Below are 25229 nucleotides of genomic sequence, written 5' to 3' on the forward strand. Positions count from 1 at the left end.
GGGATTTGGCGCGGCCGGGCCGGCCAAGGGCGGCGGTGGCGGAGCCGCGCCGGGCCGGCCACGGGCGGCAGAGGCGGCGCGGGCGCTGCTGCGGCGGCCCGGGCGGTGCCGGCCGCTCCGGGCGGTCCGGGCGCGGGGCTCGGGCGCCGCCGCCACCCCCGGGCCCGGCGCCGGCCCCGCCGGGCAGGGGCAGCGGGCGCGGCTCTCCGGGCCGGCGCCGGCCCCGCGTGCCGGAGGAGCCGCCGGAGGAGCCGGTCTCCTGGCGGGAGCCGCGCTCCGTCCGGGGCCGGCAGCGAGCGCGGGCTTCGGCTGCTCGCGGTGCTGGGGCGGGGCCGCGGTTCGGAGGCGCTTTGTCGGCATTGATTGCATCGCTGTGCTCGGTTTGCAGCGGGGGTACGCTAAGGGCTACGGGGTTCTTCCTGAGTGGTGCGGTTCTCGGTGCCGGTGGGGATGATAAAGGTTCGTTTCGGATTGGGTTTCGTAGTCGGATATGATTTTTTTTGCCGGGGTATTATGTTTAGAAAGGCGCGCAATAGTTTTTACGGGTCGTAGCGCGAAGCAGCGGTTCGGATTTTAATTCTGTTGAGGTGGCTTTTATTGGCGTGAGCGGGTAGTGTTTGTTTCGGTGGGCTTTTGAGGTAGCGTCGTGTCGTTCATAGCAGCGGGTTTTTAATCTCGAGAATTGCATGTGTGTTTATCGTCTTCCAGGGCTTTTATTTATTTGGTTGGTTTGATTGTAGTGTATGTTTTATGGTTGCGGGTAATTTGGGAGACATTGTTTATGGTTACGTTTGTCTTTAGTCTTTGTGTTCGTTTCTAGGCGTTATTTTTATTTTGATAGCTTGAGGCACTATGGGTTTATTCAGTTGGGAATAATATTTTTGTTGCAGATTTAAGTTCATTTGGTTTTTGGGATTATTCTTGTTGTTGGTTTCTTCATTTTCTTTTTTGTTGTTGTTGTTGTCTTTTAATGTATTTGAGTATGGTTTATCAGGGGTTTTTTTGGGAACATGGGTATTTATATGGTGGGTTTTTAAAGTATTTTTTTACTAGGGTAGTTAATTTCTTAGTTTTTAGCGGTTGAGATGTTTTCCATTTTGTTAATTAGTTCAGTTTTTAAAGTTATTTTTACAGAGGATTGTTTATTCTTTGAGTTAGTGTAGAGGTAGAATTTTGTCCGGTTTTTTTTTTTTTTTTAGTAACGTTCAGGGTGAGTGGCACTGTCTGGAGTTTAGAAGATTGGTTTGACTTTTTTTTTAGTACCTTTTGTAATTTGCTGTGTGTGTTTCTGTAGGGTTTTCTTTTCTTTTGGTTCCATTTTTCGGTCGTGATGAGAATTGTTATTGACAAGAGTGTTCTTTGTTTTTTCTCTGACACTTGTTTGGCTGTTGGAGGTGTCTCGATGTTTTTGGAAGATATTGGTGGGAATTTGATGCTGGTTGTTCTGTCATTTCATTTAGGAATTGGATTTTAAATATACAATTATAACTCTCACTATATTGAAACAAAAGAAATAGATGTGTAGAAATGGGAATGAGCCAACGTTATTTTTATATATTCGGTCAATTTTTAAAATTTAACATGGAACATAAGTCATTATATGTTACAATTAGCTATTCTATTTTTTAATAGAGTATTGTGTATGTATACAGATATATGAATAGAGAATATAAATGGAAATACAACCCAAACAAAAATACAAATATAGAAATGTATTTCAACTATATGCAGATATATAAAAAATTAGTAATAAATTGTAAATATACAATAACATAAATTGATACAATATATAATGCAAGTAATACTGTATATATCTTATTAAAATATATTTTAGGAGATGGATATAAAGTAGATATAAATATAGTACACGGATGTGGTATATCTATCATTTGTTGTATATTATGATAAATATAAATATAAAAAAAATTAAGGTAGTTTAAAATAATGGATGGTTTTGTTTTTTCTTTGCCAAAGCAGGGCTTTTAGTGTAAAAATTACAAATACAAATAATATAAAGGTAGAAATCTAAGTATAGAAATACATCATAAGCGCATTAAAGATTTATATAAAAATTAGAAATATAAGAAAAAATAAGGGGTAGCAGCATATATGGTACATAATTTAAAAAATAATTCCCGTATATTTTTGACTAAGATGCATATTATATGTAGTTATGAATATAATGCATCAATATAAACTATAAATATAAATTTGAATATAGTCATACAAACTATAAATATAAAAATATTTCAATATAGTTTAAAAGAAGGGTTTTTTGTATTTATTGAGTTAGAAAGGGATTTTAATTTTAAATAATAAACGTGTTCTAGAAATAGAATTTCAAAAATATAAATATAGAATCAATACATAAAAATATTTATAAAAACACAAAAGATAAATAAATATTATTAGTAGGAATAGACGTAATACAGTATAAGGAATAGACATAATATACTGTACAAATTACATACTGCATCCATGTCCACTATAAATATGCACTTGAATATAAATACGAAAAATAGAAATATCAACTTTATTTAAATATCATTTAAAAGAACGGAGCTTGTTTTGGTCACGTCGGATAAGAGGCAGGTTTTTGGCATTTATTTCAGAGCAGTTTTTGTCTGGGGTCGCCCCTGTTCTTTTTTGCCGCGGTCGCTGCCCGCAGCCCCGAGGCGCGCTGCGCCCCCGTCTGGGGCGGGCGGCAGTGCTGCCTCCTTGTGGTCAGAGCGCGGTACTGCAGCCGTGCGCCGGCAGGCAGCCGAGAGGCCGCCATGCTGGGAGTGGCGTGTCGCGGGTGTCTCGGACTTTTCGTTGACCTTCTCGAGATGGCGGGGAAGTGGAGGACCCCGGTGGGTGTAAGTGAACTGCCTGCATGGAACACCGACGTCATGGCGGCCCCGACGGATTTTTCTGCGGCGTTTGAAGCGTATCCGATACATGCTGTGGGCTCAGGGTGGCCGCGGGCGGGCATATTTCTGCGGGTTTGTGACAGGCATCTGGGTTAACCTGGCCTGTCTGCGCCGGGGTCCTCTCATGCCCGCTCTCCCGCCCTCAGCGAGCCGAGCCGGGCTGAACTGTTCCGAAGATCCGAGTGTGGCCGAAAATAACCGAGTTTAGCTTAAGAGACCAGGATAGCCTAGTGTAGCTGACATTAGCCGCGTTAGGACAAAGAGCCGCATGAGGTTAGCCAGTAGCCGGGAGTGGCCTGGTGGCTCCTGAAATTCCACGATAGGCAGGATGGTTCCCAGACCCAAGCTGGCCCCAGTGCCAAGTCGGGCTGACGTGATAGCGCCTCGTGGCTCCTGCAGTGTGCCATCCAGAAGCGGGGCAGGTGAGTTTTGTTTGCCAGGGAAAAGGGCCGTGGTTTGTGGGGGGGGGGGGCTGTGGCTGGGGGTGGCCGGCTGGCTCCTGAAATTCTTTGGTATGCAGGGTGGTTCCCAGACCCAAGGTGGCACCAGTGCCAAGTCAAAACTTCACTTGTCCTAGTTTAGATTTCTGATGTGGAGGAGCAGAAGTGCCACCTGATATGGAATTTGGTGCTCTCTGTGGAGTGACATTCTGTAAAATTTCTGTCCCAGAAATTCTGTCACGATGGCTCTGCTCCATAAAGAATGACACGGCCTGATTGTCAGCAATTTTTGCTTCTGCAATAGTGTAAAAATGCTAAAATTTGAACACTGCCTATAATTTCAAAAGAAAATATTTTAAAACTTGAAGTGATAGCTAAACTTAGGCCTGAAAGGTAGCAAGAGCAGGTAGCAAGAATATTTCTCCCTGTTTGTAGATATACTTTTCATTCAAAAATTTGCTGATGGAGAGATTCTTTCATGTATTTAGTGACCTTTAGAGATGTATTCCCCTAGTGTTTTGAGTTGATAGAATCATGGAATAATTCAGGTTGGAAGGGGCTCTAAAGATCACCTCATTCCAAGCCTGCTGCCGTGGGCAGGGACGTGGTTCCATAGAGCAGGTTGCTCTGAGCCTGATGCCAGAGCACCAATGGGCCTGGAACACTTCCAGGGATGGGGCAGCCCCAGCATCTGTGAGCAAGCTGTGCCAGCCAGGTGCCAGAGGAGGAAGAAAGCCCTTCCCACGTGGAGCAGAGGCTGCTGCAGCTTCGCGTAGCCTCGTGTCACCAAGCGTGTGAGACAGAAGAGCCCTTCCCGTGGAGGGGTATCGGCGCTGACGGATCCTTTTTGGGAGAAGCGGAGCAATGGAACGCCAGAGCAGCCTTCAGTTCTTCTGGCAGAGCTGGGAACAGCTTGAAGCAGGAGCAGAGCTGGCCTGGTGCCTGCCAGCTCTGCAGGCAGTGGGGATGGAGAAGCTGCAGTTACCTGTCTGCTTGGCTGAGTCTTTAAAAAGGAGGCACTTTTCTGTAGTTCCTTTTCTATAAGCATTACGTGCAAGTTCCCCCTAGAAGTCCAAAGGCAGCTGTTTTCTTAGCAGGAGGAAGTCAGGAGGAGGCAAAGCGGGCAAAGACATCAGATAAGTCGGGATAAAATTCTTGGCTAACCTGTTTTTTCCGCTTCCTCCAGACAGCCAGTTCTGAAGCACTGAGCAGAGATCTGCCCGGGAGGAAGAGCAGAGCCAATCTCTGAGAGCTGACGCGCGAGCTGTGGTGAGGACAGCCGCTCCCTGCCTGCAGCCTGCCTTGGTGTGGGAGCTGCTGAGCTGCCATTCCTGTGGTGGGAGTGTTTCTCCTCTCATCGAGCCAAGCCAGAGACCTGCTAGGGAAGGAGCAGGTAAGGTTTAAGTACCGAGATCTCCCCAGTAAGAAGTGAGGTGACAAAAGGAAATGGCCTCAAGTTGCATCAGGGAAGGCTTAGATTGGCTTTGAGGACCAATTTCTTCACTGAAAGGGTGGTCAGGCATAGGAGCAGGCTGCCCAGGGCAGTCCCCATTGCTGGAGACATTTAAAGCATGGCAAGATGTGGTGTTTAGGGACCTGATTGGGGTGGGGGCTTGGCAGTGCTGGGGCAGCAGCCGGGCTCGATGACCTTAGAAGGCTTTTGCAGCCTAAAGGACGCTATGGTTCTGGAAAGCCTCGACCCCTGTGGCTCTAACACAGCACCTGGATGCTGACGGAAGGAGGCTGGTGATAGAGCCTGGAGGTCCCTGTCCCACGGGGAGGGAGAGGACAAGGCAGTGTCGCCTGCAGGGAGGGTCTCGTCCCCAGAGGGCAGTCAGCGACTCCATCCCTGCCCGGGGCTCTGGGTGCAGCCTCGGGGTGGACACCTGCCCTCAGGTTTCCCTCTGGGCACCCGGGAAGGGAACCGGGTCCATCCGTGTGGCAGCTCCAGGGCCTGCAGGCTTTGGGGCTTTGCAGCTGTGTGCCTTGTCACAGGGTGGCAGGGACGTGACGCTGCCTGGGCACGCTGCTGGCCTGGGATCCTTGCTGCTTTCCTCCTTATCCCATATGGATTTAGCAGCAATCTTCTTCTATCTTTTCTTTAAAACTGTCCTTGGGAGAGTGCAAAGAGAGGGTAATCAGTTATGTCAAAGCCTACATATTTTACCTGTTGGCACTTAAGAGAAAAGACAAAAGCCTGCTTGGCATCCTTCTGCCTGGAAGTGATTGTGACCCAGGGAAGTGAGGAAGGGGCTGGCCGAGGTCACTGAGGCTCTGAGATGGAGGTGAGTTTGCATCCCAGTTTATTGGAACGGAGGCTCATCAGAAGTTTCCTCGGCTGTCTAAGGCACAGAGCCCTGGAGCCCAGTAAGCCTGAGCTGCTGCATGCTTGCTGTGAGCCTTGGGGTGAGCGTGCATCGTTGCAGGCTTGGGATGGATTGAAATGTGCTGAGGAAACCGGAGGGAGGGAGGGAGGGAAATGCTCTGTTAACATGTGCCAATTCTTCTGTCAGACTCATCACGGCAGGACGGCGTGAAGGCTGAAAGTGTAAGAAGATGTGGAGGGAAGCAGAGAATCTGACAGGAGCATCGAACGCGCGAGCGCACGAATTTTGCTTTTTGCTTGGATGTAAACTCAGGAGTTGAAAGGAATTTGGGAGTGAGAAGGGACATTTCAGAAGGTGAAGAAGAAAAAGAAGTTGTTGTTGTTGTTACAGGCCTGGCAAAATCTTTTGTTCTAGCTAATAAAAGAAGTTAGTTTAAATAAAAAAAAGAAAAAAAAAAAGTAGTTTTTCTTTACCTGACTATTATATTCATTGGTGGTATATGGTGTGTTGTTTAATTTCTTGGTATGATTAACTCAGTGTAAGTTGTTTTTTGAGTGAACTAACTTTCTGGATGGGTTGGTTTGTATTTGAGACAGGATTGATTTCAATAGGTTTCTTTCATAGACTTGTGGTAGGTATTACTGGGGTTTTGGCTTTGTTTACTGTATGCATAAACATACAGCTTTGGTTGGGCCAGCTGGGCTGCCAGAGTTTGTGGGTGTGAATTTATTCGATGGCTTTGGTTAAATGCAGTGTTTAATTTTTGAAAGGTTTTTCAATGTAGTGGTTTTAAGGTGGTTTTTAGAATTGATTGTATGGTTTGATGTTGTTTATAGTTGCTGTCCGGTAAGGGATGTGGTGTGAGTACTTGAACCTTATGGTTTTGGTTTTCCTAAGTTCCATTTTCTTTCTGGTTCGATAGGTTTTTTTAGTTTTATTTTTGGTGACAGGGGTATTCACGTGGTGGGTGAAAAAACATAGGCAATATGTTTTTTAATTTGGGTAGTGATATTTTTTAGTATTTTAACAGTTTAGATTTTTTATTTTTATGCTTTGAATTAGTTTTCTTTTAATTTTAAATTAAGTTTTATAGATTATTGGTTTTTATTTGTGCATTAGCATAATGGTAGAGCTTTGGGGGCTTCTTTTAGTACTGTTTAGTTTTGAGTCTAGTGAGTTGGTTTGATTTAATTTTTAGTGGGTGTTTGTTTTTCTTAGCAGTTGTGTCATTTTCAAGGTGTATTTGAGGTTTTTGGGGTTTTTGAGATATTGGTTTAGGAGGACGTTTATGATGAGCATGTGCGCAGGTTTTGGGCTAGTTGAAGTGGGATTTAAAATTTATTTTGGGTTAGGTTTATTTGAGTGTTTATGAGGGTTCAGTGTTGTGGGATGTTTGTTCCGTTAGTAATAAAAATAGGTTTTGTTTTGATGTGCTGCGATGGGATGAGCGTGTGCTGCGTGCCGGTGCTGACAAAGGTACGGTATTGTTGTGGCTCTGAAGTGACGGGTTAATGAATTCATATGGTTTAATATAGAGATGGAAATAGAAATAAATATACATTTAAAAAGAAATATAACATTAGAGTGGTAAACATAAATATAGAGAACAGATACATATATAAAACTATAATTCATGGTATGGAATTGTAAGATATTATCACATAGATAAATGATAGTCTATTATATATATGCACAAAGATATATAAATATAGATTGTAAATATAAAAATACTTAAATATAGTTAAATTGGGGGTTTTATTAGGTTGTAGACCTGTTTTTATTAATAAATCATATAAATAGAAATAAAATAAAAATTCAGATACAAATATATAGGGAAATACAAATATCTATAAATATTGATATTAAATAAATCCAAGTAAAAGAAATATACAATACAGAAATTTTCTATCTATGCTTATATTAGAGGGCATTCTCCCTAAGATATATATAATATCTATGAATATAATGAATAAAAATTATCAATCTAAATATGATTATAATTTTGAAAGATAAAGTTACTTGTTAAATTTTAAATGTGGTTGAAATAAAGAAGTGTCCTTGGTTTTTATTTGGTTAGAGGCAGGAGTTTTATTTTAAATAATAGAAGTGTTATAGAAATGTGAATCTTAAGATAGAAATAGATAATAAATATATAAAGGGAGATTGCTAAACTATGACTACAAATTGAACTATAAATATAGGTAAGTAATATGAAGAGTTGTAGTATAGAATATAAATAACATGATACGGCAATATAAATTATAAATGGGAATATAAATATAAAAGTAGGTAAGTATAGTTTAAAAGAAAGGGAATTTTTTGGCTTTTATTTAAGTAGAGGCAGGGGTTTTATTTTAAATAAGTGTTACAGAAGTAAAAATCTTGACGCAGAAATATATAGTCAATGTATAAAAATATGTATAAAAATATATAACTGCTCGCATCAGATGTAATATAGAATATAAATTTATGTACAAATTGAGATTGATAAAGATAAATGTATAAGTAAGCAATATACATTAATGTACATTATAAATGCAAATAGGAATATAAAAATCAGACATAAGGATAAAACCTATTTAAATATTGTTTGAAAGAAAGGGTTGGGGTTTTTTTTATTCTTATTGGGTTAGAGGCAGGGTTTTTATTTTAAATGATATGAATGTAGATATTATTGGTATATATTTCTCAATATTGAGATATACAATCAAGATATAAATATAGATATAAACACAAAATATAAGTAAATAGAGATAATAGGAAGAGATGTAATGGAGAATACAAATAACAGCATACGTAAGTATACATTTTAAATGTAAATGTGAATATGGACCTGAAAAATAGAATTTTAAAAAATATTGAAATACAGTTGAGAAGAAAGGGTTTTCTTTTTGGCTTTAACGTGGGTGGAGGCAGGGGTTTTATTTTAAATAATGGAAGTGCTGCAGAAGTAAAAATCCTCACACTGAAAGATATAATAAATATATAAAGATCTGAAGAAAAATACGAAAAAAAATAGAAGTAATAGGAAGAGTTGTAACATAGAATATAAATTTATAAATAAATGGGAAAATAGAAATGCAAAATCGAACACACATCAGTATAGAATTTAAATATAAATGTGGATCTAAATTTGAAAAATATTATTTAAAAAAAAATGAAATACAGTTGAAATGAAAGGGGTTTGTATTTGGCATGTATGGGTGGACGCAGGGGTTTTATTTTGAATCCTGCAAGTGTTAGAGAAGTAAAAATCCTAAGAGAAATGTATACTTCCAATGTAAAAATAGGTATATTTCGAGCGGGGCCGAATTGTTCGGTAGAGGCGAAGAGCCGAGTGTTGCCGAAAAGAGCCGACTTGAGTCGAAGAGCCGAGTGTGGCCGAACAGAGGCGACTTGAGCCGAAGAGCCGAGTGTGGCCGAAAACATCCGAGTTTACACTAAGAGCCGATGATAGCCGACTGGAATCGATAGCCGAGGGTAGCCGACACTGGCCGCATTTAGACAATGCGCCGAGTGTGACCGAGTTTAGCCCAAGCGTGCCGAGTTGGGCCGAAGAGCCGAACTGAAACGAGTTTAGACCAAGAGCCGAAGCAAGCCGAATTGAGCCGAGTTTCTTTAAACAGAACCGAAGGACGCCGCAGCGCTCTCCCTGCAGGTCTCCGGGGCACACGGCAGGGGGCGCTGTATAAAGTAAGTATAAAATATCCACTCTCTATAGGAAGGAATAAAAGCTCTATGTCACGTGCAGCAGTAGAAAATTTCAGGCTCCCAGGGAATAAATAGTTTTCTTTAAATCATTTTCGTTTTGGAGGTTTTTTTTACTCCCAGGTAGCCCGAAAGTTTCTAGTGCTGCTTTTTTATTCTAAAGCTAGAAAGGAAAACCAAGATCAGAAATAGAAAAAAGGGAAGGGAAGGAAAGGAAAGGAATCAGGACCACAAGAGGGAAGGGAAGGGGTGAAAAGCAGAGTGAAAAAGGAAAAAAGAGTTGGAGCGAAAAAGAGAGGGCATTCGGGAGGAGCGTTGCTGCCTCAGGTCCTTCCCCGCCCTGGGGCGAAGGACCCGTTTGATGCCCGGGAGGGACTGCAGCTCCCGGTGGCGGAGGACGAAGCAGTGGCTGTCAGCCCGAGACTACAACTCCCGGCAGGCCCTGCTGCCGGCGAGGCGTGTGACGCAACGGCTGACGCGGCGCATGAGTGGCTGGCGTGCCAGGCGGCCGCGCGGGGCTGTGCGCGGGCAGCTCCCGGCGCTGCGGCGGCGACGCCGGAGGGGCGAAACCTCCGTCTGGCCGCCCGCACGGAGCTGAGCAGCGCGGAAGGGGCGTCGGTCCGGTTCTTCGGCCTTACTGAGCGGTAGCGATGGCGGAGGGCGAGGCGGTGCTTTGCTGCCGCGGGCCGGGAGCTGCAGGAGCCGCCCCGGGCGAGCGGCGCCGGGCGCTCCCGCGGTCCCGGTGGGGCGGCTGCCCTCAGGCTGGCGGAGGCGCAGCAGCCCCCGAGCTGCAGCCGTCTCCCTCGGGCTGCTGCCGGTGCTGCGGGCGGAGGCGGCTCCGCCGCGTGTTGGGCGTTGCGAGCAGAGAGCGCTGCGATATCGCCGGAATGACTGGGCTGCTGCCTGCGCTAGTGCTCGAGGCTCTTTCTGCCATGCAAACGGATGGAGCGGCGCTGAGCGGTAAAGCCAGAGATGGCCGGGAGAATGCCCAGCGCAGGGAGCAGGCGGGCTGTATCCTTCCGATGGCACAGGTGCGATCTGCAAACTCATCCCCTTCTGCCCCTGCCCTCCCGAGCCCCAGGGAAAGTGCTTTCCAGCATTGTCGGGCTTCTGAAAGACAAAACTTGTGATTTGACACTAGCATCCAGAAAAGCTTTCTGTCTAGATTAGCAAATGCCTAAATTGTTCTTGGTTACATCCCATGACCGGTTTTAGGCAGTGACTTTATACTGCTTTTAGGATTTTCTTGTACCAAGGTGAGAAAATAGGCAGGTCTGATAGTGGTTTCACTTTTTTTCTACTTCACGTTCCATGAGATTCTTTTATCCAAGCACTTGTTTTAAAATTGTACTGTAGGCGTTTATGGTTCACTTTTTTTTTCTTTGCAGCACCCGTGACTTTTTTTTTTTCTGTAAATTGGTAGTAAATATAGCTGAGTAAAATGACCTTGGTTTTCTTCTTTCTTTTTCAACTGAGTTGTTTTTATTAAAAATCCTATTTGAATATGTAGAAAAAGTGGGTGTGTCCTGTAATATATCCTAGCTTTTCTTGTTTACAGGGTACTCAGAAAATATGTCTCCCTTAGAGTCCCACAGAAACGTTCTCAGTGCGATCTCTGTCAAGGTATGCATTTACAAATAAGTGATCCCTTTAGATATTTGACTGTGTACCTTTTCCTGTAATTCAGAGCTTGCGTTCCGTGGCTTTTATGATAAACCTATAAAACATGTAAAAATGGTTTTGCACGTCTTAATTGTTGCAGGCAGCACTAAGTGGATTTAGAGCCTGTTCTTGACCAGACAAAGGGAAAAAGTGTGACTTTGATGCTGAACTTGTCATTTTTCATTGGACTTGTCTTTAATTATTCAGGAATAGAGAGAACTAGAAAAAGAGAGAAATAGAATTGGTTATTGAGCACTCCTCAAATGCTCACCGTGATTCAGTGCAGAGCCGAAGTGAAGGGTGATGGAACAGAGCTCTGTGCTTTAGAAGGAAATAAATTTAAACCTGACCTCCACACAGTGTCTCACTAACTTCTGTTGTTTTAAAATACCAAATACGTTTAGGAAGTGTTGGAAGTTAGTATTTTGGGAAAGAAATGGCAGTTCCACAGAACATTGCATTTAACAGAGGCTCTCGGAACGATTCATGTTGTAACTGCTGTCACTGCAATCGGTTGGTGGTTCAGCCTTGAAATGTGCACTTGCCCTTCTATAAAGCACTGTTTTGTTTGCCTTTCAGTGCTATGAGTCTTGATAAATTGGAGAAGAGCCCAAGAGAAATTTTTCCTCCCTTGGTATAAAAGGTAGGAAGTGACTTTTTTTGGTTTGGTTCTTTTTCTTTATTATTTTCTGGAAATAAAAGTAATTAAGTATAGGTACGACTGGTTTGTTTCTTCCAGTAGCAGGTGATAATAATAGTAGTAGTAATAGTAAAAATAATAATAGAAATAATAATAGTAACGTAATACTACTTAAACTGTCTTTATCCATTGAACTGGCCATTTCAAATCAAAACTTGTAAACACAAATCAAACCATCATCCTTGTAGAATCTTTCACAGCAGTGGGCTAAAGATCCTGGTTTTGTTGACAGGATTTATCGGTTCTGGAAGAACAAGAGGGAAGTACAAGCCTAACTACTTCTAGCTCACAGACCCGCCCAGTGAATACAGCTTTGTATTTTGATGGGCTTGTGATGACTTTGAAATCAATTGCTCATTACAGTAAAAAAAAAAAAAAAATGTTTTTTTGAACGTGACAGCAGAAATAACTTTCAGTACCAACTTAATAATAATAGATCGCCAATTTAAGTTAAAAATTCATGCTATACTATCAAAATTTAAAGGTAAAATATTATGTATCAGGTGATGGTATAAAGTGTATGTTCTAATGTGTAGGATGTATGCAAAGATACATACATACCTGAAAGTCCTTAGAGGAAACAAATTTTTATGTCTGCTGTTTGACTGTTTATCATACAATATTTGGTTTTATTTCCCAGGGATCGGTGAATTTTAACTTTGGAGTCCTCTATGCTAAGGATGCTCGGCTTACAGATGATGAAATGTTCAGTAATGGTGAGTTTTTCACCTTCTCTTTAGTTGCTATGCTGATCTGAATAAGAAAAAAACAAAAGCTAGAGAAAAAAAAAGGATGGTTTATTATTTTTTACGCTGTTATGTTTGTTTCCTCAGTATTTGCTGCAGCTCTGCTTACCCAAACTTTGGGTTCCTTCTGTCCCACTGGGAGTCGCCGGATTTGGTTGCATCTGGTGAAATTCACCCTGAGACCTTGGAGAACCAGCTCAAACTACGTGAGAGCCATTTGCAGTTCTCTCCAGACACCTGGAGAATGGGTGATGCTTCTGAGGATCTGGCAAGTGTACTTCTATCAAATCTCAGTCTGTGAAATTTCTGGGGAAAACCCTTCTGTGTACCGAAGGGTTCAAACTCTGGTGAGGATCCAGTTATCAGGTGCTCACCTGCATGGTTCCAGCTCTTAAAGCGAACACTTGTACTCTTGCCCTGTAGTTTATATCTATCGTATTTTTGTTATTTTGCAAGATTTTACGGCTTTGCAAAATATTGTGCATTTGACTCTTTGGAACCTGTCAGATCGTTCTTTGGTGCAGCACCACCTCATGGGACACTTGGCTGCTGTCCTGAAGGGGTTGGTCGTAAATCCTGGAGGGTTTATAAGTCTTCTGTCCCCAGGGAGCTATCGTGCTTTGTTTGCTTTTGTTCTGTTTGTTAGGTGCTGCTTCTCATTGGAAGTATGAATTTCAAACTACCCTGTTCTTTTTTTAACTGTTTTCCTGGTTCTCTCCCTACGGCAGGGAAAGACTCTCGTGTCCTTGTCGTCAGGCTCGGTGCTGTCCAAGAAGATACAGAGACTAAAAAAATCATAAGAAGCAAAATATGACTGCAGGGAAAACAAGCTGGAGAGAACAAAAGGTGGTATTGTTATCCTTACCCTCTATTAGAAACATCCACTGTGCTTTGATGTGGTAGCTGCCAGGGGCTTGTTAGCTCTTTGTAGGCAGGTGTGGGTGTTCACTTGTAGGTTTTTTCTCTGGACAAGTCAATTCAATCTTTGCTAAGCTTATATTTGCAGATTACTGTCTAGCACAGTCCAGCATGACATTTTTGAATGTTGTAAAAATACCATGTTACTTGGAAATTGCTAATGATGAGAAGCCTTAGGGAAAAAGAAGATTTCAGGGTTGGAAGATGTGAGAAGAATTTTGTGGGGATATTAGACTGAAATAAAGCGCACTTGAAGCTGGACTGGCACGCTGGCAGATCCCCTATTAAAGAGTAGTGCTTAAATTAGCCTGGGGGTTGCCCATTGTTTCTGTAGAAATCAATGTTTCCTGGTATTCAGAAGTAAGCTGCTTTGAAAAGCTGGAAGGTGCAGTATAGTGACAATCCGTGTGCTTTGGATTAAAAGTAGATTTCAGAAGGGTGATAGGCTTTTGTCTTTTCCTAGAAGTCGATGTAATCCTATCGAGGAGTTTTTAATTCTGTGTTGCCATGTCATCCCTCAGAGCCCTGTTGTACTAATCGTCATACAGATACAAAACAAAAAATCAGACCCTGTCCCAGCCACTTAGAGCCCAGAACACGATTTCCTCGGGCTGCCATTTGTGCGCCATCGGTACTCACCGCGGAAGCGAGCCGGGGATGTTGCAGCTGTTGGGAACAAACCGCTTCTCGTCACACAGAAATGGAATTCGGACGACGCCTCGGCCAGCCCCTCTCTGCCGTCGTCTCCTGAATCTGCAGCAGAGCAGTTGCAGTCCGTCCGGGTACGTGTAATCCAGCTCCTGACGATCTGAGCACACGGAGCAGCGCTCAGCTGCCGTGGGGGCTCAGGGAAGGCAGAGTGTGCATTGTCATCTTCCTGAACCTACGGACAAATCAAAGTGAGAAGCCACAGGTTGGAAATGAGTCGCATATATGCTAAATAAAACTTGCAGATTTATTTAAGAATTGTTTCTGCTTGTTCTTTTTTGTGCTTCTGTGCTTAGAAAACATCCCTATAAAATCAGTTCAGTTCATCAGTTGAACCTTTGTTTGCAGACCCTCACTGAGCAGAATTTGTTGCAGACTCAGTGCACGCTGCGCTGGAGTGTGAGGAGCTCAGTGCACTGCCGGGAGTGTGAGGAGCTCATGTGTGCTACTTTTTGCTTTAGGACGCTCTAAGGTATTTATTCCTTTTGGGATACATGATGAGAATTCCCAAGAGAGGTAGTTATAAGGTATGACATCGGGAAAAAAGCCTGTGTGGTTGGAATGTTGTTGCTGTCAAAAGTTAATTTTTTCTTAGCCAGTAGTTAGCTTTTTGCTTTATTTTTGTGGCATCAGTATTTTATTGTTTAAAAAATTGCTTCAAAATAACTTCAGTGGTCGACCAGCAGTACCTAGTTCAGATTTGCCTATTTGCTTGTAGCTAAAATGTTCACACCTTGTTTATCCTTCTATTTAAGAAACTGCTGCCCAGCCAACTAATAACTGAATATCTATCTGTCTGGGACATGGGGACAGGATTTAGGTAATGTCTTTTTTCCAGAAAAAAGTTCCAGTGTAGTTTCTAAACAGAGGAAAAGAGCGTGAAAACTCGGGGCTCTGATGCCATTGGGGCACTCCAAGGTCCCCAGGAGAGGGAGCCCCACTGGGGTGCAGGAGCAGGTGTGTTCTCATGTAATATAGAATAAACTATAAATATAAATAGGAAAATTATAAATGTAAAATATTTTTTAAATAGTTAAGTAAAGCGGGGGTTTATTTGTCAATAGGCAGTGTTTTGATTATCCAAATTATAAGTACAAATCATATAAAGGTAGAAATCTAAGTATAGATATATGTCATAAATACATATAAAGTTTAAAAACAGAAGAAAAAATTAGTTGTAGCAGTAGATATGATACATAATACGAATAATAATAATTTAAATACATTTCTAGAATTTTAAATATATTAGATCTAATTATTAATATAATGCATCAAAAGAAACTATAAATATGAATGTGAATATTATTATAGAAAGTATAAAAATATTTCAATCTCGTTTAAAAGAAGGTGGATTTTTGTATTTATTTGGTTAGCGACGAGGTTTTTATTTTGAATAATAGAAGTATTATAGAAGTATAAATCTAAATATAGAAATATACAATCTATAGAGAAAGATATTTGTAAAAACACGAGCGAACGACGCCTCCTTCGGCCGAATGGAACGAGCTCAGCCGAAGCAAGGCGAGACCGGCCGAACCTGACGGCCTCGAGCGAACCGAGGCCAGGCTTGCGAGGCTGCCTGAACGGAGCCGAGCTCAGGCGAACCGAGCCCGCTGCTCTCGTGCGCGCTAATTAGCGCGAGTGCGGTCACCGCCTAATGAGCCCCTGTGCCGCCCCGCGCTCCCGGTCGTGTCCGTGCGATGGGCGGGCCGCCGGCGGGACGCGGCAGCAGGAGAGCCCCGAGCCGGGCGCGTTTAACGTGAGGCGGCGCCGCTTGCCCGCCCTCAGGGAGCCGAGCCGAGCCGAGGCGCGCCGAACGCATGGAGAGCGGCTCCGAGTTCGGCCGAAGCGAGCCGAGCACACAGAGCGACTCCGAGTTCGGCCGAAGCGAGCCGAGGCGCGCCGAAGAGGCGAATGCAGCCGAATGCGGCCGAAGAGAGCCGAGTTTAGCCACAGAGCCGATTCGAGCCGAGTGTCTCCGGAGCGAGCCGAGCTCCGCCGAGCGCAGCATCCCGGGCAGGGCGAGGCGCCGGGCCGGGCTCGGGGTGCAGCCGGGGCTCTGTGAGGCTTCCCCGCCTGTCTCTCTCTCTACCCCTCCTTCCTTCTCAACGTATTCGCCTTCTCTCGCTCCCTTTCCCCCATTCTCTCTCCCCCCACAAGCCCGGCTCCTACCTGTCCTGTCCCTAGCCCGCTACTCCCTTCTGTTCCCCCTGTCTCCGTCCTCTGTCCACCCTCCCTCCTCCACCCTCCCTCTTCCCCCTTCCCGGGTTTCCCTTCCCGTGCAGCTTTCCTCCACAGCCCGACCCCCTCGCCGCCCTTTCTCATGCACTGCTCTCTTCCCGTGCCCCCTTTCCGTCTTCGCCGCGCAGCCGCGGGGCTCGGGGCGCCGGAGAATAAAGGCCCGAGGGCCGGAGCCCGGCGTCCCTCGGCCCTTGCAGGAGTCCCCGCACGGGGCCGGAGGCTCTCGGCGGATCCCCCCGTGCCGGTCAAATGCCCCGCCGGACAGCGCCGGAGCTGCGGCTTTCCCGGCACGGCGCCGAGAGCGGCCCCCGCTCTGTGCCGCGCCGTGCCCGCCGTCTGTGCCGCTCCCTCTCGCTGCCCCTGGCCCGGGACAGCGAGGCTGGGGAGGAACCTCGGCCTTTCTGGGGGCCGCCCCACTTTCTTGTTGCAGCAGAATCCCTTTCTGCGGGGATGGACGTGTGCAAAGGGCTTGGAGGAAGCGCTGCGCTGCTGTCCGGGGCAGTCGGACTCGTTCTGTGCCTTCTTTGGGGCTCAGGGAAAGGGGGTGAAGACTCGGGGCTCTGATGCCGTTGGGGCACCCCGCGGTCCCCAGGAGCGGGAGCCCCACTGCGGTGCAGGAGCAGGCGGGGGGCGGGCGAGGGGCGTCACGCTGGGGGCCGTGCCCCAGAGGGACCCAAAGCTGCCACCAAATTCAGGGAGGGGTGGGTGTAGAATGCTAAAACCTGTCAAGGTATTCGTTTTTATAGGTCTTGGTAAAGAATAGGAATTTGTCTCTAAATTCATCTGGGGAGAAACCCTCTCTATCCACTCATTGTTTACAGGAATGCAGAAAACTCCGAGTGGAGATGGGTAGCAGTTTTGAAGATAGTGCCCTAGCGTTTTTATCTAGGAATGGACCGAGCTGTGCCCCGAAACCATCAGAACAGCTGCAGGAGCTGGAGGCAATAGAAAGGGCTCTCTGGCACCTTCTGCCTCCGTTCTCTGCCAGTCCCCAAATCGTGTCGCAGTCCCGGAAGAGGCGCTTGTCATCCAGAGTGCCAAATAAAGACCTGTAAATTCCCAGCTCTGCCTTGTGTTTCATGTGGTTTTTTTACTTCATATTTATGTCATTACAGAAAGCAAGGAAAGAAGAAATGTGACTGGTTCCCACTATTGTTGTGTGAAGGCTTTTTTAAAAGGCTGGTGTATTTGTATTCTCTTTCTCCACTCCAAGCTTGACTTTTCCCATTTTTCGACGTCTGCTGCATTGGGTGTCCCAAGGGGTCTTAGGAGTTGGCGCTGATCCTGCTTTTTCTGAGGGTTAATCAAAGTGTGCTAGCAGAATGATAGTTTTCTGCACTGGAAAGCTTTCCCTCAATGCCATCAGTGCACGTACGTGTTTGAATTGTGGAACCAGACGGACTAAGGAAAGCCAAGGCCCGTAGCGGATTTCTGTTTGCTCTGTCTGTGAGAAGCGGGCTGTGTGCTGCACAGGGAGAGGCGCTGTTGGAGTGGCATCGGCGCCAGGTGTGAGTGTGAGGATGATGAGGGGCTCGGAGCAGCCCAGGTGTGAGTGTGAGGATGATGGGGCTCGGAGCAGCCCAGGTGTGAGTGTGAGGATGATGAGGGCTCGGAGCAGCCCAGGTGTGAGGATGATGGGGCTCGGAGCAGCCCAGGTGTGAGCTGTGAGGATGATGAGGGGGTGGCTCTTGCCGGGGCAGTTTTAACGGGGGGAGAGTTTGCCTCTGTACATTTTTGCACGGAGCTGCTGAGTGGAGGGGTTTGTGCCGAGGGACGAATCTTTGTGCCGGGGAGCAGCAGCCGAACAGGTGAGCCCGTGTGGGTTTGGAGCGGGGAATTTTGTCCTTCCCCTTTGCAATTTCATCTTGCCAGTCCCTCCCCGCTTCCCCAGGAGCAGAAATGGAGCTTATGAGGACGAAAGGGATTAAGGAGAAGGAAGCAGCTCCTCTTCTTTTATTGTCTGCGTTTGAACTGAGGGGATCCCTCTTCACTTGTGGTTTTAAGGGCGTTGATTGCAGGAAAAGCTGCCTTTTCCAGGCTGTTGGGGGTATCCCGGGGGTGACAGGGAATCCCTGCGTTCTATTTGAAGGGGAATGGGAAAAGTATTCTTGTGGTGTTATGGGTTTGGTTTGAAGGCAGCCACCCCATTTTCATCACCCTAGGGTTGAAATGGAGGGGGCAGCCGTGGTGTCCCTCCTTTTCAAGGCTTTGAATGGAGGTGGAAATGGCCCTTTGCCATCAGTCGAAGGCTTTCATTTGAGGAGCGCCCCTTCTTTTGTGCTCTCGTAGGGGACGAACGTGAAGGGGAGAGGACACTTCTTTGCCCTTGTTGAAGGGAGGCGAGCCCCGCCTGCGGCGTCAGTTTCGGGGTTCGGTTGCGGGAAGCTGCAGCTGTGGCAGCGTTTGCAGGGCTGCAATGGGGCCGTGCCGCTGCATGGGAGGGCGCTTGTGGTGGCCGCGGCCCGGGCCGGAACGTTGCCGCTCGGGAGCGGCGCTGGCACGGCCCGGGCAGCTGCCGGGGCGCACGGGGGATTTGGCGCGGCCGGGCCGGCCAAGGGCGGCGGTGGCGGAGCCGCGCCGGTGCGAGCCGAGGGAGCCGCGCCGGGCCGGCCAAGGGCGGCAGAGGCGGCGCGGGCGCTGCTGCGGCGGCCCGGGCGGTGCCGGCCGCTCCGTCCGCTCCGGGCGCGGGGCTCGGGCGCCGCCGCCACCCCCGGGCCCGGTGCCGGCCCCGCCGGGCAGGGGCAGCGGGCGCGGCTCTCCGGGCCGGCGCCGGCCCCGCGTGCCGGAGGAGCCGCCGGAGGAGCCGGTCTCCTGGCGGGAGCCGCGCTCCGTCCCGGGCCGGCAGCGAGCGCGGGCTTCGGCTGCTCGCAGTGCTGGGGCGGTGCCGCGGTTCGGAGGCGCTTTTTCGGCATTGATTGCATCGCTGTGTTCGGTTTGCAGCGGGGGTACGCTAAGGGCTACGGTTCTTCCTGAGTGCTGCGGTTCTCGGTGCCGGTGGGGATGATAAAGGTTCGTTTCGGATTGGGTTTCGTAGTCGGATATGGTTTTTTTGCCGGGGTATTATGTTTAGAAAGGCGCGCAATGGTTTTTACGGGTCGTAGCGCGAAGCAGCGGTTCGGATTTTAATTCTGTTGAGGTGGCTTTTATTGGCGTGAGCGGGTAGTGTTTGTTTCGGTGGGCTTTTGAGGTAGCGTCGTGTCGTTCATAGCAGCGGGTTTTTAATCTCGAGAATTGCATGTGTGTTTATCGTCTTCCAGGGCTTTTATTTATTTGGTTGGTTTGATTGTAGTGTATGTTTTATGGTTGCGGGTAATTTGGGAGACATTGTTTATGGTTACGTGTGTCTTTAGTCTTTGTGTTTGTTTCTAGGTGTTATTTTTATTTTGATAGCTTGAGGCACTATGGGTTTATTCCGTTGGGAATAATATTTTTGTTGAAAATGAAAGGTTATTCGGTTTTGGGGCTTTTTTTGTTGTTGGGTTTTTTTTTTGATTATTTTCGTTGTTGTTGTTGTTCTTTCATGTATTTGATTGTTGTTCATCGGTTTTTTTTTGGGAATATGGGTATTTATATGGTGGATCTTTTCAAGTAGTATTGAGTAGTTGTTTTCTTAGTTTTTAGTCCTTGAGATTTTTTCTATTTCGTTAAGTAGTTCGTCTGTTATATTTACAGAGGATTGGTTATTCTTTGAGTTAGTGTAGAGGTAGAATTTTGTTTATTTTTTTTTAGTAACCTTCAGGGTCAGTGGCACTGTTTGGAGTTTAGTAGGTCGGTTTGATTTCGTTTTTTAGTAGTTGTTGTAATTTGCTGTGCGTGTTTCTATAGGGTTTTCTTTTATCTTGGTTCCATTTTTCGGATATGATGAGAATTTGTTATTGAAAAGGGCTTTTGAGGTAGCGTTGTGTCTTTCATAGCAGCGGGTTTTTAATCTCGGGAATTGCATGTGTGTTTATCGTCTTCCAGGGCTTTTATTTATTTGGTTTGTTTGATTGTAGTGTATGTTTTATGGTTGCGGGTAATTTGGGAGACATTGTTTATGGTTACGTTTGTCTTTAGGCTTTGTGTTTATTTCTAGGTGTTATTTTTAATTTGATAGCGTGAGACACTATGGGTTTATTCAGTTAGGTATAAATTTTTTGTTGGAAATGAAAGTTTATTCGGTTTTGGGGCTATTTTTGTTGTTGTGTTTTTTTTTTTTTTTGATTGTTTTTTGCTGTTGTTCTTTCATGTATTTGATTGTTGTTCATCGGGTTTTTTTTTGGGAATATGGGTATTTATATGGTGGATCTTTTCAAGTAGTATTGAGTAGTTGTTTTCTTAGTTTTTAGTCCTTGAGATTTTTTCTATTTCGTTAAGTAGTTCGTCTGTTATATTTACAGAGGATTGGTTATTCTTTGAGTTAGTGTAGAGGTAGAATTTTGTTTATTTTTTTTTAGTAACCTTCAGGGTCAGTGGCACTGTTTGGAGTTTAGTAGGTTGGTTTGATTTCTTTTTTTAGTAGTTGTTGTAATTTGCTGTGCGTGTTTCTATAGGGTTTTCTTTTATCTTGGTTCCATTTTTCGGATATGATGAGAATTTGTTATTGAAAAGAGTGTTTTGTGGTTTTTTGGCTGGCAGATTTTTGGCTGTTGGAGGTATCTTGATGTTTTTCGAAGATATTGCTGGCAATTCAATGCTCTTTGTATTGTAATTTTATTTAGGAATTGGATTTCTAATGTAATATTATAACTACATTTAAACAAAACAGATGTGTGGAAATGGGAATAAACCTCTCTTGTTTTTATATATTTGATCTTTTTTTAAAATTTTACTTGTAACATAAGTTATTATATATTACAATAAGATATTATCTTTTTTAATTAGAGTATTGTGTATATTTATAGATATGTAGATAGAGAATATAAATATAGACACAACCCAACTCAAATATAAATATAGAAATGTGTTTCAAATATATGCAGGTATACATAAAATTTTTAAATAATTGTAAATATAAAATAACATCAATTGATACTACGCATAATACAAGTAATACTGTATATGTCTTATTTATTATATTATAGGAAATAGATATAAAATAGATATATCAATTGATGTACTATACTTATAAAACAAATGATAGATATGATAATTATAATTATTAAAGTATTTATCAAGTAGTTGAAAATAAAGGATGGTTTTGTTTTTCATTTGGCAAAAGCAGGGGTTTTAGTATAAAAATTATAAATACAAATAATATAAAGGTAGAAGTCTAAGTATATAAATATATCATAAATAGCTAAAGATTAATATAAAAATTAAAAATAAAGGAAAAAACAAGGTTTAGCAGTAGATATGATACGTAATTTAAAAAATAATTTATCTCTATTATTTGAACAGGATACATATTATATATATTTTAAATATAATGCATCAATATAAACTAGAAATATAAATGTGTATATAGTCATGCAAGCTATAAATATAACAATATTTCAGTATAGTTTAAAAGAAGGGTTTTCTGGTATTTATTTAGTTAGAATTGGATTTTTTTTAAATAATAAAAGTGTTTTAGAAATGTAGTTTTAAGCTATAGAAGAACTATATAAGAACTATACAATTAATAGAGAAAGATATTTATAAAAACACAGAGAAATACATATAAACAATAGGAATAGACAGAATATATTGTATAAATTACATGCTACATCAATGTTCACTATAAATATGCGTGTGACTATAAATATGAAAAATAGAAATAAAACTTTTATTTAAACATGGCTTTAAATCAAGGGGGCTTGTTTGACTCTTGCTCGATAGGAGGCAGGTTTCTGGCATTTATTTCAGAGCAGTTTTTGTCTGGGGTCGCCCCTGTTCTTTTTTGCCGCCGTCGCTGCCCGCAGCCCCGAGGCGCGCTGCGCCCCCGTCTGGGGCGGGCGGCAGTGCTGCCTCCTTGTGGGCAGAGCGCGGTACTGCAGGCGTGCGCCGGCAGGCAGCCGAGAGGCCGCCGTGTTGGGAGTGGCGTGTCGCGGGTGTCTCGGACTGGCTTGACCTTCTCAAAATGGCGGCCAAAAAGGCGGAGAAAATAGCACACCCCGGTGAGTCTGCCCCCCTGTGTCCAAAGGGCGGTACTGCACCCCCCGAGCCAGCGCCTTGCCTCTCGCCGCTGGGTGCCGGGGGCGGCAGAAGGACGCGGCTGCCGAGCGAAGGAAGTGCGAGGGGCGGGAGCGAGCGGCATCGGAAGAGGGCTGCAGCCCCCGGGCCCGCGCCCGCCACGCTCCAGGCGCTGGGAGCGACCGCGGGCCGGACAATCCCGGCGGGGCGGCCCCGGGCAGGCGGCGCAGGAGGCGGAGCGGGGCCGTGGCTCTCGCCGCCGTCGCTGCCGCCAGCTTTGGAAGGTCGGGCCGGGCGCCCGTCCCGTCCCGCCGGCTCCCGGTCTCTGTAAACTCCTCTGTGGCTTCGCAGGTCCGTGCTGGAGAGTGGGAGAAAGGGCCCTGCTGGTTGCCGTGTCCTCGGTGGGCAGCGAGCTCTGACCTTGGCAGGATGGGCTGCTGAGTAATGGAACAATGGGGATGCGCTTTTATGTATTTAGTGACCTTTACAGATTTCTCCCCCTGCTTCAGGTGAGCGTGCATCATTGCAGGCTTGGGATTGAGTGAAATGCGCTGAGGAAACCGGCTCTGGGGAGGGAAATGCTCTGTTAACATGTGCCTGTTCTTCTGTCAGACTCATCACAGCAGGACAGCATGAAGACTGAAAGTGTAAGAAGATGTGGAGGGAAAGAGAGAATCTGACAGGAGCATCGAACGCACGAGTGCACGAATTTTGCTTTTGGCTTGGATTTAAACTCAGAAGTTGTAAGGAATTTAGGAATGAGAAGGGACATTTCAGAAGGAGAAGGAGTTGTTGTTACAGTCCTGGCAAAATCTCTTGTTCTAGCTAATAAAAGAAGTTATTTTAAATAAAAAAAATTTAAAATGTGGAGGTTTTTTCCTTGACTATTATATTAATTGGTGGTATATGGTGTGTTGTTTTATTTCTTGGTATTATTAACTCTGTGTAAATTGTTTTTTGAGTGAAGCTAACTTTCTGGATGGGTTGGTTTGTATTTGAGGTAGGTTTCAATAGGTTTCTTTCATAGACTTCTCATAGGTATTACTGGGATTTTGGTATTGTTTACTGTATGTATAAACATACAGATTTGGTAGGGCCAGTTGGGCTGCTGGAGTTTTGGGTGTGAATTTATTAGATAGCTTTGGTTAAATACAGAATAATTATGTAAGTTAACAGCAAATGACCCAATTTATCTAGCTATGCTACCTAACCACAAAGTTTTATGTCTTACCAGTTTTCTGTTCTTCTGCTCCAAGTAGCTGTTGCAAAAAAGAAAGCACTGTTATTTTTGTGAAGAGTTTTCTTCTATAACAAGCCCTTTACTCCCCTTGAATCTGAGTGGCCAAACAGCTGCAGCTGTTCTGAGGGCTTTTACACCTGGGAGGATTTGCCCCCTCCCTTTTCCTGGGTGCCATGGGAACGAGAGGCGGGCACCATCGGGGGTATATTAACCCCAGCCTTGGCTGAGGGGCTTCATTCCCTCTCTGGGATGTGCTGGGGTAGGAGTTCTCCTCTCATTTCAGTGAAAAGGCTCTTTCAGCTCATCTCAGCTTGTTTCCAGCAGGTGTTTCTGGGCATCTAAAGCAGCAGAGGCTTGGAAGAGACTGTGAAGAAAACAGCATGGAATACAGGGAGTATGTAGGTTCACAATTTTGGGTTTTGTGTTTAGGGGTGTTAAAGCACCTTTGTAATTTCTGGTTTTGTTCTTGGTTTGTTTTTTATGGTTTTTAGGAGGAGCACGCCTTTCAGAGATTCCAGGTTGTGTCAAGGACAACACTTTTTGCAGCAGATTGATTGTGTAACAGGAGGGATCTGCCCAGTGTCCAAGATGATGTTTGAGATTGAGGCTTCAGGTGAGTTGAGGATTGTGAGTGGGAGAGGGAGGGTGAGCAGGTATCCAGTTAGGAGTTCTTGGGAGGGGGTTTGCAGGCAGCAGGGTGAGAAAGGGTGTTTATTTGTTTATTTGAGGGCCCCCCTCCCCACAAGGCTTCTAGCAGAGGCATTCCCATGTCTTAGAGCACACAGAGTCATCCAGTGCACTCACAGGAATGCCATTTAACTTTGCCTTTCTCTAACCCAGGTGCCAGCCCTAATAAAGGCCACAGCCTTGGAATCAGGATGAAGCTGGAGCCTGAGGGAGCCAGGCACACTCAGGAGAGGGCAAGTAGCTGACTGGCTGGGATTTGGCCCACATAACTCTGGACTCATTCTTTGGTTTTGGTTTTCTTTATTGTAGCTGACCGAGAGGCTCACAGGCCATCACGAGGCTCTCTGAAGCAGACTCATTTCAGGTGCAACGTGGATTCCCGTCGCCGATCATCCAAAAGATAAGTTGGGAGCCACGGCCTGGAGATGGGGGCGTAGCAGGTTGGGAGTTCTTGGGACAGATTTAAAAATTAGCGGAGGGAAAAGCAAACTTGTCCAAGGGCCTCTTAGGACAGCTAAAGGGAGAGGCTCTACTTTTGATGGCAGCTTTCAGGCGGGCAGTGCAGAACAGCTCTGGTTTGTGTCGTGGTTTCCGGTGTGCCGTGTTCCCTAGTGTGTCTTTGGGGTCCCTTTTGCCTTCTTCCCTCGAGGCCCTCACCACAAGCATGATGTGTGGTGTTTGATGTCCCCCTGTTTGTCACGTTCTGTGTCACGGGTGTCTGCACACATATGGGTGCCGGAGCTGTTCTGCCCTGCCGCATGGCCAGCTGCAATGGGACAAGCCCTGGGGAGTGTAAATTTGTAATGGGGGCTGTACTTGGGCTCTAGATGCTATTCCTAGATGGACC

At 45.1% G+C, this 25229-nt stretch overlaps 3 long non-coding RNA genes across 3 annotated transcripts; all 3 read left to right on the plus strand.

Moving 5' to 3' along the window:
* Positions 1 to 2966: 2966 nt before the first annotated feature.
* LOC141728877 (uncharacterized) lies at positions 2967 to 6140 on the plus strand. The gene is made up of 3 exons (XR_012580161.1): positions 2967 to 3334; positions 4539 to 4745; positions 5866 to 6140. It is a non-coding gene; the product is annotated as an uncharacterized LOC141728877 (long non-coding RNA).
* A 3258-nt stretch (positions 6141 to 9398) lies between these two features.
* LOC141728878 (uncharacterized) lies at positions 9399 to 11683 on the plus strand. The gene is made up of 3 exons (XR_012580162.1): positions 9399 to 10418; positions 10946 to 11010; positions 11629 to 11683. It is a non-coding gene; the product is annotated as an uncharacterized LOC141728878 (long non-coding RNA).
* An 11960-nt stretch (positions 11684 to 23643) lies between these two features.
* Positions 23644 to 24696, plus strand: LOC141728949 (uncharacterized). The gene is made up of 3 exons (XR_012580207.1): positions 23644 to 24089; positions 24187 to 24308; positions 24536 to 24696. It is a non-coding gene; the product is annotated as an uncharacterized LOC141728949 (long non-coding RNA).
* The last annotated feature ends 533 nt before the right edge of the window (positions 24697 to 25229 follow it).

Source organism: Zonotrichia albicollis, chromosome 4 (genome assembly GCF_047830755.1).
Source record: "Zonotrichia albicollis isolate bZonAlb1 chromosome 4, bZonAlb1.hap1, whole genome shotgun sequence".
Classification (NCBI taxonomy): Eukaryota; Metazoa; Chordata; class Aves; order Passeriformes; family Passerellidae; genus Zonotrichia; species Zonotrichia albicollis.